Raw genomic sequence first — 12,245 nt, 5'->3', positions numbered from 1 at the left:
CATAATGCATCCCCCAAATATTCATTCACGAAACTTCCTGTCAAAGCTGAACCCAAAACAGCACACAACATTTGGAACATTTAAAGAGATTAGGGGTGTCACCTGATGCAAGAAATCTTAGGTGCTTCATCTATGTCCAATTAAATCCCTATACACTTGCGTGTGGATAATACATGCTTTTTAAAAGTATTCTTCTTTTATATCATATATGCGGAACCTGTGGCCTTACTACAATGCCCAACGTCCCTGATCACTGACCAACCTGGCAGGACAGATGAGAGTTGCAGTCTAACACCTGAAGGAGCATGTAAAAGGTAAAAGTAAAGGGACCCCTGACCATTAGGTCCAGTCGTGACCGACTCTGGGGTTGCGGTGCTCATCTCGCTTTACTGGCCGAGGGAGTCGGCATACAGCTTCTGGGTCATGTGGCCAGCATGGCTAAGCCACTTCTGGCGAACCAGAGCAGAAATGCTGTGGACCTTCCCGCTGGAGCGGTACCTATTTATCTACTTGCACTTTGACGTGCTTTCAAACTGCTAGGTGGGCAGGAGCAGGGACTGAGCAATGGGAGCTCACCCGGTTGCGGGGAATCGAACCGCCGACCTTCTGATCGGCAAGTCCTAGGCTCTGTGGTTTAACCCACAGCAGCACCAGCGTCCCTTGAAGGTGCATGTATAAAGCTACTAACCTGTACACTTTAATCCAGCAGTAATTCCCATTGAACTCACTAGGACTTACTTCTGAGCAGAAATGTATAGGGTTGAAACAGACACCATTGTAGGAGAAGTGGTTTTTTTCCACCGTGTGAGAATGAAGAGTACAGACCTCTTCTGAAATGATGGCTGTCACTATGGATGAAGGAGAAATTGAATCGGTCCTCATTTAAACCCAAATCTATCAAATTTGCACTTTATACAACAATGTGGGAACCGAAACACAGCCACCCTTCAAAATTCACATTCCTCCGAATTTTGCGATGCAGCTTTCCAACCAAACAAGGGTTACAAAAATCCGTGTGTGAGTGAAAATAATGTTAAAAATGCATTGTCTGAAGGAGAACTGCTTGCCAAACTGTGTACATTGCTCACCCAAAACTGTATTTAAAAATGTGTTTCTTAGAAGAAGTATGCACTAACGTAACACTTTGAAATGAAATCCGTCTTCCTGGCAAAGCTCAGACCCGATAAAAAGGCTAGCAAACCTTGAAGTGTCCGGGATTTTGGGAGGTACCACAGCTGTTTGTGAGAGCAGACCAGCAGATGGCAGATTGGGAAAGGTTATGGAAAACAAATTTGAAATTCACGGCATGTTGTACGCTGAAAGAAAATCATATGGAAATGATGTACCAGTGGTATTTGACTCCTAGTCAGTTAACAAAAATGTATAGAATAAGTACAAATACCTGCTGGAAATGTAGAGAAAAAGAAGGTACCTTTTATCATATGTGGTGGTCGAATAAGGTAATAAAAGCTTTCTGGGAGATGATATATAATGAAATGAAAAAAAAATGTTTAAAATAGCCTTTGTTTAAAATCCAGAAGCTTTCGTATTAGGATTTATACATACCAACATCCTGAAGGAGCAGAAAATACTTTTTATGTGCGGGACAACAGCTGCTCAGATGCTATTAGCCCAGAGATGGAAAGAAGATAAAGTCCTGACCAGAGAGGAATGGCAAACTAAACTGATGGACTACACTGAAATGGCAAAGCTGACTGGGAAGTTCAGGAACCAAGACGACAAAAACTTTAAAAAAAGAATGGGATTTTTAAAAAACTTATCTAAGAGACCACTGTAAGCAGATGAAAATATTAGCAGGATTTGAACCCCACTTGTAAAGTAACAAATACTATGGATAATATGGGTTGACATAAAATATAGAATGTGGAATAATCGTTTAGTTGTTTAGTCATGTCCGACTCTTCGTGACCCCATCGACCAGAGCACGCCAGGCACTCCTGTCTTCCACTGCCCCCCGCAGTTTGGTCAAACTCATGTTAGCAGCTTTGAGAACACTGCCCAACCATCTCGTCCTCTGTTGTCCCCTTCTTCTTGGCCCTCCATCTTTCCCAACATCAGAGTCTTTTCCAGGGAGTCTTCTCTTCTCATGAGGTAGCCAAAGTATTGGAGCCTCAGCTTCAGGATCTGTCCTTCCAGTGAGCACTCAGGGCTGATTTCCTTAAGAATGGATACTATGGACAATATGGGTTGACATAAAATATAGAATGTGGAATAATATGCAGTTGTAAATATTGACAATAGGACCTGTGGAGGAGATGGGGGGGGGGAAATCTCGAGATTCATAGTAATCTCTGTATACAGTGGTACCTGGGAGTTGCAGACACTTCAGGTTACAGACTCTGCTAACCCAGAAATAGTACCTCGGGTTAAGAACTTTGCTTCAGGATGAGAACAGAAATCGTGCTCCGCCGGTGCAGCAGCAGCAGGAGACCCCATTAGCTAAAGTGGTACCTCAGGTTAAGAATAGTTTCAGGTTAAGAATGGACCTCCGGAACGAATTAAGTTCTTAATCTGAGGCACCACTGTATTTGGATATGCATTTGGAATGTTATAAATTCCTATTTGTAAAAGAGAGTGAGAGCAGACCAGCAAATTGAGCTGAAGAAGGAAAGATTTGGAAAGCCAGGGACATTGCAAGAGGAATGACGAAGAGAGGGAGGAGCTGGAAAGATCTGTTTCAAATCTAGGCCATCCCCGACAATCAAGGACACCTGACACTGAGGGACAACCAGCTAAAAATGCCTTTCGTGTAACTGTCTCCTGATGTCTTGAGTCTCCGTGTGACAGCTTGGTATAGGCTGCAGAGAGATGCACTTCCTGGTGCTTACATGCCGAAGCACCCTGGCTGATTTCTTTTTTTTAAAGATGGGTTTGAAACCCAGGATCTTTCCAGAGGTCACCCCTCTGGTCGGGTGGGGTTTGGGGCAGCTGCCAGCTCAGTGCGCATCCTCAGAAGCACTCTGCGCATGCTGTTCTTTTCTGATCAGTCGGCATGTTTCCGAGTGGGGTCACCATGGCAGCAAAGTGATGGTTTCGTGAGTCGGGTCCAGCGGCTCCTGTGCTCAGACCATGCCATGTCACACGGCAGGGGTGTCCCCATGTCCGACTTAACAGATTGCAGTCCTCTTATTTCAAGGGCTTTCAGACGGCACTCCTCTGTTTGAAGGGGTCTGCTCTTTGAAGGGCTTTCCATCCAAGTAGGGTTTAAAGATGCAGAGCGGAGAGCAGGAGGGGACCTTGAAGTTGCCCACCGGGATGGACAGGCACACAGGAAACCCAATCGACAGTCCTCCCCCGCTGTGGTGTGATGTACTGAACTTCTATTTAAATCATAGTAATAACGTCTAAATTTGGATCTGCGCATGTAAATTAGGCTTTGCAATCCTCTTGTGCAAATCTGTGTCTGCTTATGTGGGCTTTCTTTAGTGATAAGTAACTAGCTGCTCTATCCCACATTCAAAGGTCTTCCTTAGAATCACAGAATTGTAGAGTTGGAAGGGACCCTAGGGGTCATCTAGTCCAACCCCCTGCAATGCAGGAATATGCAGCTGCCCCATACAGGGATCAAACCTGCAACCTTGGCGTTATCAGCACCACGCTCTAACCAAGTGAGCTATCCAGGCTTTAAAGCACAAAATAGGAAACGGATGACACTTTACTGGAGGATTGGACCCCAAGACCCATATGATCATATAGCTGCAACGAACCTCTAGGATCTTTTAATCCAAGCTTCTGCAATGCAAGAATATTTCACCTCGTGGGGCTCAAACCCACGATCCTGAGATTAAGAGTCTCATGCTCTTCCAAGTGAGCTGTGTTTTGCTGCTGTGCCACTCACGCAGAGGTGAATCTACTATGAAACTAACAAAGCTTAAGCTTCAGGGTCCCTGATCCCAGATGAGCCCCAGAAGTGACTTTCATTGCTTAAAAGCTTTGGGTCTAGTAGACCCAATTTGAGTCGCACGACTCAATTTGGTTCATTTTTTGTTGTCTCTATTTCAACAATCCCGAAGTTTGAGAGTCAGTAGCACAGATGTTGTAAAGGTGTGGTGATTTGTTGTGGAACAACCCCATTGGAGAAGATAACAGTGGTTTTTTAAAAAAGGTAAAGGACCGCTGGACGGTTAAGTCCAGTCAAAGGCGACTATGGGGTTGCGGCGCTCATCTCGCTTTCAGGCCGAGGGAGCCGACGTTTGCCCACAGACAGCTTTCTGGGTCATGTGGCCAGCAGGAGTAAACTGCTTCTGGTGCAACGGAACACCGTGACGAAAACCAGAGTGCACGGAAATGCCATTTAGCTTCCCACTGCAGCGATACCTGCAGTATTTATCTACTTGCACTGGCATATTTATCTACTTGCACTGGCGTGCTTTCGAACTGCTAGGTTGGCAGGAGATAGGACTGAACAACAGGAGCTTACCCTGTCACAGGGATTTGAACTGCTGACCTTCTGATCAGCAAGCCCAAGAGACTCAGTGGTTTAGACCACAGCGCCACCTGCATCCCAGACCTCATTGCTGGTTGTGAAGGGGTCCCCAAAACAGTTCAAGCTCCAGGGCTCCCAAAATGTGGGTCCACCGCTGCACTCACCTACATCTGAGCATGCACAAAGTGCTTTTCCTTCGCCGTGGGGTAACCACAGTATTTGCCCTCCAGCATGTGGGAAGGAGGGGGGAGTCCCCCAAATGGGAGAAGTGGCTTGCTCCAGGAACAACTTGAGTTCCATTGCCCTTTCTTTCATTTCTTAAAAAATTAATTCAGTCTTAACTGCAGGCCTTGACGGAACTGATCTTGCTGGTGGGATCTGAGCAGGTGCTTGCTGCTTCGGGTTTCTTTCTAGGATAGTATCTGAAAGCAGGAAAAGACCAAGAATCCGTGTGCTCAAGACATCGATTCCATAAAACATATTTTGTTGCATTGTCCAAAATATGAGCAAGCCAGGGCTGAACTGATACTACCCTTGCTGGTACCTTTCCTGGGAAAATCAGAGGCTCGCGATGTTAGGTTCCTATTGGAAGACCGGACAAATGCTAGAACATTAGCAGTGGCAAAGTTTTTCTCGGTGGTTGCAAGAACAAATGATCCCTATATTCTGAACAAAATGCTTGTTTAACCTGGAGGTAGGCTGTATGAATTGTGTATTGCTTTGTAATGATTTGTTGGGTCTCTGGACCATAATAAAGATTGATAAAAAAGACAAAGAATCAGGAATTTTTTTTATTAAAAAAAGAGCTCGAGGAGGAGATGGATTTCCATATATCCACAGAGGAGGCAGTTGCACTGGAACCAATTAGAGCATACAGCGCATGTAAAACTCATCTTGATGCCCTACTGCTTCACACCTCTCCCACCGAAGACCACAGCTCTGACCCCCCCCCCCCCCAGTCCCCAAAGCACCTTCCATTACCCGCAAGCTGTCATATTTAGGTCAGCAAGTTTCCTCTTCTCCCTTAAGGAGGAATGTCAACATGTCCCAGTGCCGGCAGGCTGCGTTCAGAGATAACGGCCGACCTTTACAGGAAGAGAGCAGTACTGGTTTCGTCCTGCTGTGTGTGAGCAAGAGAACAGATCTGCTGGGGGGGGGGGTTCGTTTTTAAGGCGAATGACAGTGATCACCACTGGCTGATCTCGCCAGTGAGGCTGTGTGCAGTTCTAAAGGCATCTGCTCTCTCTTCCGCAGATTGAGAAATGGAATGACAACAAAAATCCAGTTAGGCATAAGCGTTTGAGACAGCAGGGCCAGGGATGATGGATGTAGTCCAGCAACATCTGCTTCAAAGGTTCCCCACACCTGAAATAAATAAAGGGCACTGATGGGGACGTTCTGATCTGTAGCTGCCATCTCTCGGCCATTATGATTTACACTGTTCTATAATATATTGAGTTTACCATTGTGGTGTGATTTTATTGTTGGAATCACATTGACATTGCAAACTGCCTCCAATTAAGTGCTCAAAGCAGAGGCATGAAAATATTAAGCCATGGGTAGGCAAACTAAGGCCCAGGAGCTGGATTAGGCCCAATCGCCTTCTAAATCCAGCCTGCGGACAGTCCGGGAATCAGTGTGTTTTTACATGAGTAGAATGTGTGCTTTTATTTAAAATGCATCTCTGCGTTATTTGTGGGGAACAGGAATTTGTTCATTATTTTTTTTCAAAATATAGTCTGCCCCCCCCCAAGGTCTGAGGGACAGTGGACCGGCCCCCTGCTGAAAAAGTTTGCTGACCCCTGTATTAAATGCAGGGAGGAAGATAGTGAGATTACCGTTGTGCAAAACACAACCCAAAGCACTCTGCAAATTAAAATTTGCCTTGTATTAAGTAAGGCTAACTAAGGGTGCTTCCTGATAGGGGATTAATATCGTAACCGGGTCACTCAGATACCACAGGCAGGAAACTGGCAATGGGTTTTTTGGGTGGAATCTACTGGGTTTGCTGTGGAAAGGGTAAATCCAGATTAAATGGGGCTGGGTGGGAAATGCAGGGAAGCCGTTTGGTTGCTAGTGATGCTGCTTGGACAATGTGGGGAATGTTGCAGGGATGATCTCCCCCTCCCCACACAAGAAACCCCACCTTCAGATTAACAGCTAACCGTTCAGCTATAGAGGTTGCTATCCCTCCTCAAAACTGAGCAGGTGAGTGCTATGCGCTAGCCTTAGTTTGACACCAGACAAACTATTCCAGACCCATTCCTTCCGGAAAGCTATTTTTCAACGGACCATCTGGCCCACTTGATGCGGCGGGGGGGGGGGGGGACCGAGCATCGTTAAAAAACAACATGTGTCTGTCTGCCTTTAAAACCAGGCCGGGTACTTCCATTCGTACAAAATGCAGCTGCCATGATGTTCTGGTGGGCCAAATTTTCGGATTGAATACCGTACCATTTGCTTGGGTTACCTATTTGTTTCAGGAATCGGTCGAAATCGCTGACTTTGAGCAAATGGTGCTGTCAGAGCCACCCGTCTGGTCCCAGCTCACAAGAGACCCAAATCCGATCCAGTTTATTTACAAAAAGTCTTTATTGAAGATCATTGCTCCATTTACATTCCATCTTTGTGACTCTACGTCTGTAACGTTAGACCGCTGAAGTACCCTCTGAATCCGTACCGCCTCTACACCAATTTAAGAGGCTTGTGCTGGACCACCTCTTCCTCTCCTTCCTTTTCCGCAGGGTCTTTCTGCCCCCCTGGGTTCCCCCTCGCCGGGACTCGCCCGAGGCTGAATCCTCTGACGCCTCTGCCCCCCTCCTTCTCGCTTTGGGGCCGGGCTCCTCCCCAGGGCTCTCCTCACTTCCGCGCGCCTCTACATTTGAACTTGGTGCGCGTACGTTGCTCCTGACCTTTCTCTCGACCGCTACACTGCTCCCGGTGCTACTCTCTGCCCCTTCCGGCTGAGCGTCCTGCTCCGATCTCCTTCCCCTGTCTCCTTCTTGCTCTGCTCCCTCTGACACACTGGTAACTCCACCCCCTTCACTCCGTTCCGGCTGAGAAGCCGGCTCCGGTGCCCAACTCCCACTGGGGCTTCTCCCTTCGCTCCCCTGCTCCTCACTGTTTCCCCCTTGGCCTCCCTTTGGTCTGACCAGGGGGGCCCCCTTCTGGGAGTCCTCTGACTCACTGGACAGACTCAGGGACGACCTTTGGTCATCGTCATCCTCCTCCTCATCTCTCTGGGATTCTTCCCCCTCGCTCTCTGTTTCCTCCCCCATCTGCTCTTCTCTCCCTGAAACCCTGACATCCATCCCCCCCCTCGAAGCCCCCCCTTCCCCCCTCCCGCTCGGCGGGTGCCGGTTGTGGAAACTGCGGCTCTTCGGGGGTAGGCTCAGGATACAGGTCGTCTACGTCAATGTTCTCTGCTGGCAGTTCTGTGTATGTGTGTTCGAACTCGGGTTCTTCACCCAAAGCCATCTCAGTCTCTTCTTCCATTGCTACTTCCTCTGGTGCTGCCCGCCAAGGCCCCATCATCCACCTCTTATGCCATTCCTCCTCTGGTTGCTCCTCCCACCAATCCGAAGGTAGTGTGTCCACTCCCGAACACGATCCCCTGGGCGGGCTCGATTCTGCTGTTCTTTCCTCGGAGGAAGAGAAACCCCTGAACGTGCTATCTGACAATGTGGGTGTGAAAAGCCAGTCATCAAAGTACTCAGCTGGCATGGGTCTATGTGGGAAAAGTGCATGGAACTCTTCTTTCAAAAGGGGTTCGTCTAACGCGTAGCCCGGCACCCAACTATTGGCAGTGGCTGGGGTGCCCTCTCTGGCGAGAAAGTATTCAACCCCCTCTGCCCCCCATCTCGAGTCCAGTATCTCTGTGACCTCGTTGAGGGGTTCGGCCCTAGGCGACCCCCCCCCTCTTGGGTGACTCTTTGCGTGGGTCTGGTACTGTTTCTGACTCTTGAAACCTATGCGGGGCCTTGTAGGGAGTGAGCACCGACCTATGAAAGACCGGGTGTACTCTGGAGCCTTCTGGAAGGGCCAGGCGAAATGCTACAGGATTGATCCTAGCCTCAACTTGGTATGGTCCTAGCTGCCTGTGTCCTAGCTTCTTCTTGGCTAACGATTTGGCTGGCATCGCTTGGGCCGCTAACCATACCCAGTCCCCCACCTGGATGTCTTCTCCCGCCCTTCTGTGTTTGTCCGCCTGCACCTTATAGGCTTGTTTGGCCAGCTCCAAATGTCTCCTCAGCTCCTCGTGCACCTCTTGCAACTCTGCTGCAAACTGGTCGGCCTCTTGCGGCACTCCCTCTCCTGGTGCTATAAGCCTCGGAAAGGTTCTGGGATGACGGCCATTGTTCGCGAAGAACGGCATCACCCCCGTCGATGCGTGCTTCGTGTTGTTGTAGGCAAACTCAGCCATCGGCAGGTAGTCCACCCACGCTGCGGGTCGCTGATTGGCGTAACACCTCAGGTACTGCTGCATGATCGCGTTGACCCTCTCTGCTTGGCCGTTGGTCTGTGGATGTCTCGCCGACGCTAGGTCGATCTTGACGTGCAGGATACCCAGGAGCTTCTGCCAGAAGTTGGAAACAAATTGGCGCCCCCTGTCGGACAGGACGGACTGCGGTAGTCCATGCACTCTGAACACGTGGTCGATGAAGAGTTTGGCGGTCTGTTCTGCCGTTGCCACCTTGGCACAAGGAATGAAGTGCGCCATCTTGGTGAACAAGTCCACAACCACCAGTACCGCCGTCTTGCCCCTGGAGCTGGGCAGATCAGTAACAAAATCCAGGGCTACCCTCTCCCACGGCTGCTGCGGCGTCTCCAGCGGTTCCAGCAATCCCGCTGGCTTCTGGTGTACTGGTTTGGACCTCTGACAGGTGTCACATCTGGCGACGTAATCCGCCACCTCTCCCCGCATCTGGGGCCACCAAAAGTCCCTGGCCACTAATTCTATTGTCTTCTCCTTGCCGAAGTGGCCCGCACTGGGGGCGTCGTGCAATTGCTGCAGAACCTTTGCGCGAAGCTCGTCGTTTGGCACGTAGAGGGCACCCTTGCGAGTCAAGAGCCCGTCTCGCAACTGGAACTCATCGTCTCTCTGCGACCCGCTGCGCAGCTCCTCCATCTTGGATTGTGTAAATTGATCCGCTTGCAACGCGCGTCGCACCGCGTCCAGATCGACTGCGATGGCTGCGCACGCCCACGCCTGCGGTGCGAAAATGTGCTTCGCTGCTATTGGTGCCGTCTCCTCAAGGTATTGCGGTTTCCTGGAGAGTGCGTCAGCTATAACATTGGAGTCCCCCGGGATGTATTCTATTTTGAAGTCGAAATCCGCAAAGAATTCTGCCCAGCGCATGTGTCTTTGGGTCTGCAGCTTCGCCGTTCGCCAATACTCTAAGTTCTTGTGATCCGTGCGCACCTGCACTGTGTGCTTGGCTCCTATGAGGAAGTGTCGCCACGCTTTGAAAGCTGCATGAATGGCCAACAGCTCCCTGTCCCATATGGTGTAGTTCTGCTCCGTCTTGCTGAGCTTCCGGGAGTAGAAGGCGCCCGGCCTCCAATTGCCTTGCGGATCCTCCTGCAGAAGGACGGCTCCAACCGCTCTGTCTGACGCGTCGGTTTCTACCCGCATGGGCCTGCCGGGATTCACGTGCAGTAGCTGTTCCTCGGAGGCGAAGAGGCTTTTAAGCTTCCGAAAAGAGCGCTCTGCCTGTTCCGTCCAAGCGGACTTCTTCTTCTTGGAACTGAGGGTGTCCGTGATTGCTGCCGTCTCCTTTGCAAAACCTTTGATGAATTTGCGATAAAAATTGGCAAATCCGATGAATCTCTGGACTTCCTTCCGATTGCGTGGGCTCTTCCAGTCCAACACCGCTTGGACCTTGACTCTGTCCATGGCCAGCCCCTCGTCGGACAGCTTGTAGCCAAGGAAATCCACCTCCGTCACATCAAACTGGCATTTCTCCAACTTGGCGTACAGCCTGTGCTCCTGCAACCTCTGTAGGACCTCCTTTACATCCTTCTCGTGAGCTTCCGGCGATTCCGAGAAAATCAGGATGTCGTCGAGAAAACATACACACTTCTTGTAGAGGAGTCCCGCCAGCACGTGATGCATAAATGCTTGGAAAACGTGGCTGCCATTTTGGAGACCAAACGGCATAACTCTGTATTCATACGTGCCCAGAGGCGTGAACATGGCAGTCTTCCACTCATCGCCCTTCCGAATGCGGATGAGGTTGTACGCTCCACGCAAATCCAACTTGGTGAAGATCTTACCCTTCCTAACGGTCGCTAGGAGGTCGTCAATCTTGGGCATAGGGAAGGCCTTGGGCTTAGTCAGTCTGTTTATGAACCGGTAGTCCACAATGAGTCTTTTTTGGGGCGTGTCTTTCTTCTTCACAAAGAAAACAGGACTGCCTCCCACTGCTTTGGATTCCCGGATGAACCCGCGCTTCAGATTATGCTCTATGAACTCTCTGAGCTCTTGCATCTCGTCCTCAGACATGGAATACAGCTTTGCAGTTGGCAGTTGCGCCCCCGGCACCAGGTCGATCGCACAGTCGTAAGGCCTGTGAGGTGGCAACTTGTCAGCTTCTTTCTCGCAGAAAACCTCCAAGAATCCTTCGTACTTGTGAGGCACTGCCTGCACCATGCCCAGTTGCAGCTGCTGCTCAGCCCCCTCCTCCTGATTGGTTTGGATGCAATGCTGAGCACAATACGACGAGCAGAAGGTGATTTGCCGCTGGTACCACGCTACAGCGGGACTATGCCTCTCCAGCCAACTCATGCCCAACACAATGGGCGTGTCTGACAGGTGGGTGACATTGAAGCTAATGACTTCTCGATGATTTCCAATCTGCATCACCATGGGAGGCGTCTGCTGCACAACTTGCCCTCCCAGCAATTTCCTGCCGTCCACCGTGACCACGTTCAGAGGCGTCGTTGCAGGCAGGAGCGCTATGCTATGCTGCTTGACAAATTGTATTCCCACAAAATCCGCATTGCTCCCTGAATCAATCGTGATGGGAACTTCCAGGGAGTGTCCATTCGGCAGCTGAAGGGTTGCAGTGAGTTGCACTGCTGGCTTGGGTGGTAAAGGGTCTGTGCGTTGCAAGGGTGCTGGGGACTGTTCTACAGATCCGCCTGGCTGAGCCCCAGTAGCTCCGCTTCCAGCCAGGCACTGTCGTTTCCCTGAGGCTGCTCTCTTTGCACCACTTCCGCTGCCACCGTTGCTAGAGCTGCAGTGTGTTTTTGGAGCCTCTGGGGGCACTCTTTCGCCATATGGTGTGCACTGTCACAGATGTAACATTTCCTGGTCCCTCTAGGAGGCTTCGCCTTCACTGCACCGGAAACAGGGGCTCTGGATGGTGTCTGAGCCCTAGCACCACCAATTTCCATCGGCTCTTCTCCCTGCCTCCCCAAGGGCGAGGGGTGCGTCTGGCTGAAGTCCCTGGGGACAAAAGGGGGGGTTCTCGCTGGTGCACGCGCCTGGGGTCCCTCCCCCTCGTGCCACGGGCGTCCCTCATGTCGTATTCCGATTGCCAAAGCCCTCTGCACTACGTCTTCTAGGGTCTGGGGTCTATCTCCTCTGGCGATCTCATCCTTGACAGGGGGGCTAAGACCTTCCCAGAACAGATCTCTTACTGGTTTACTATCCTTCTCCCAGCCCAACGCAGTTAGTAACGCAAAGAATCTGGAATGATATTGACGTACAGTGGCTTTGCCTTGCCGCAGTCCGTGCATCTGCCTACGAGCAATATCCACATCCACAGATGACTGGAAACAAGCATCCATCGCT

This window comes from Podarcis melisellensis (assembly GCF_964234715.1).
Source record: "Podarcis melisellensis genome assembly, chromosome: 13".
NCBI lineage: Eukaryota > Metazoa > Chordata > Lepidosauria > Squamata > Lacertidae > Podarcis > Podarcis melisellensis.
This window is presented reverse-complemented; position numbering follows the sequence as displayed.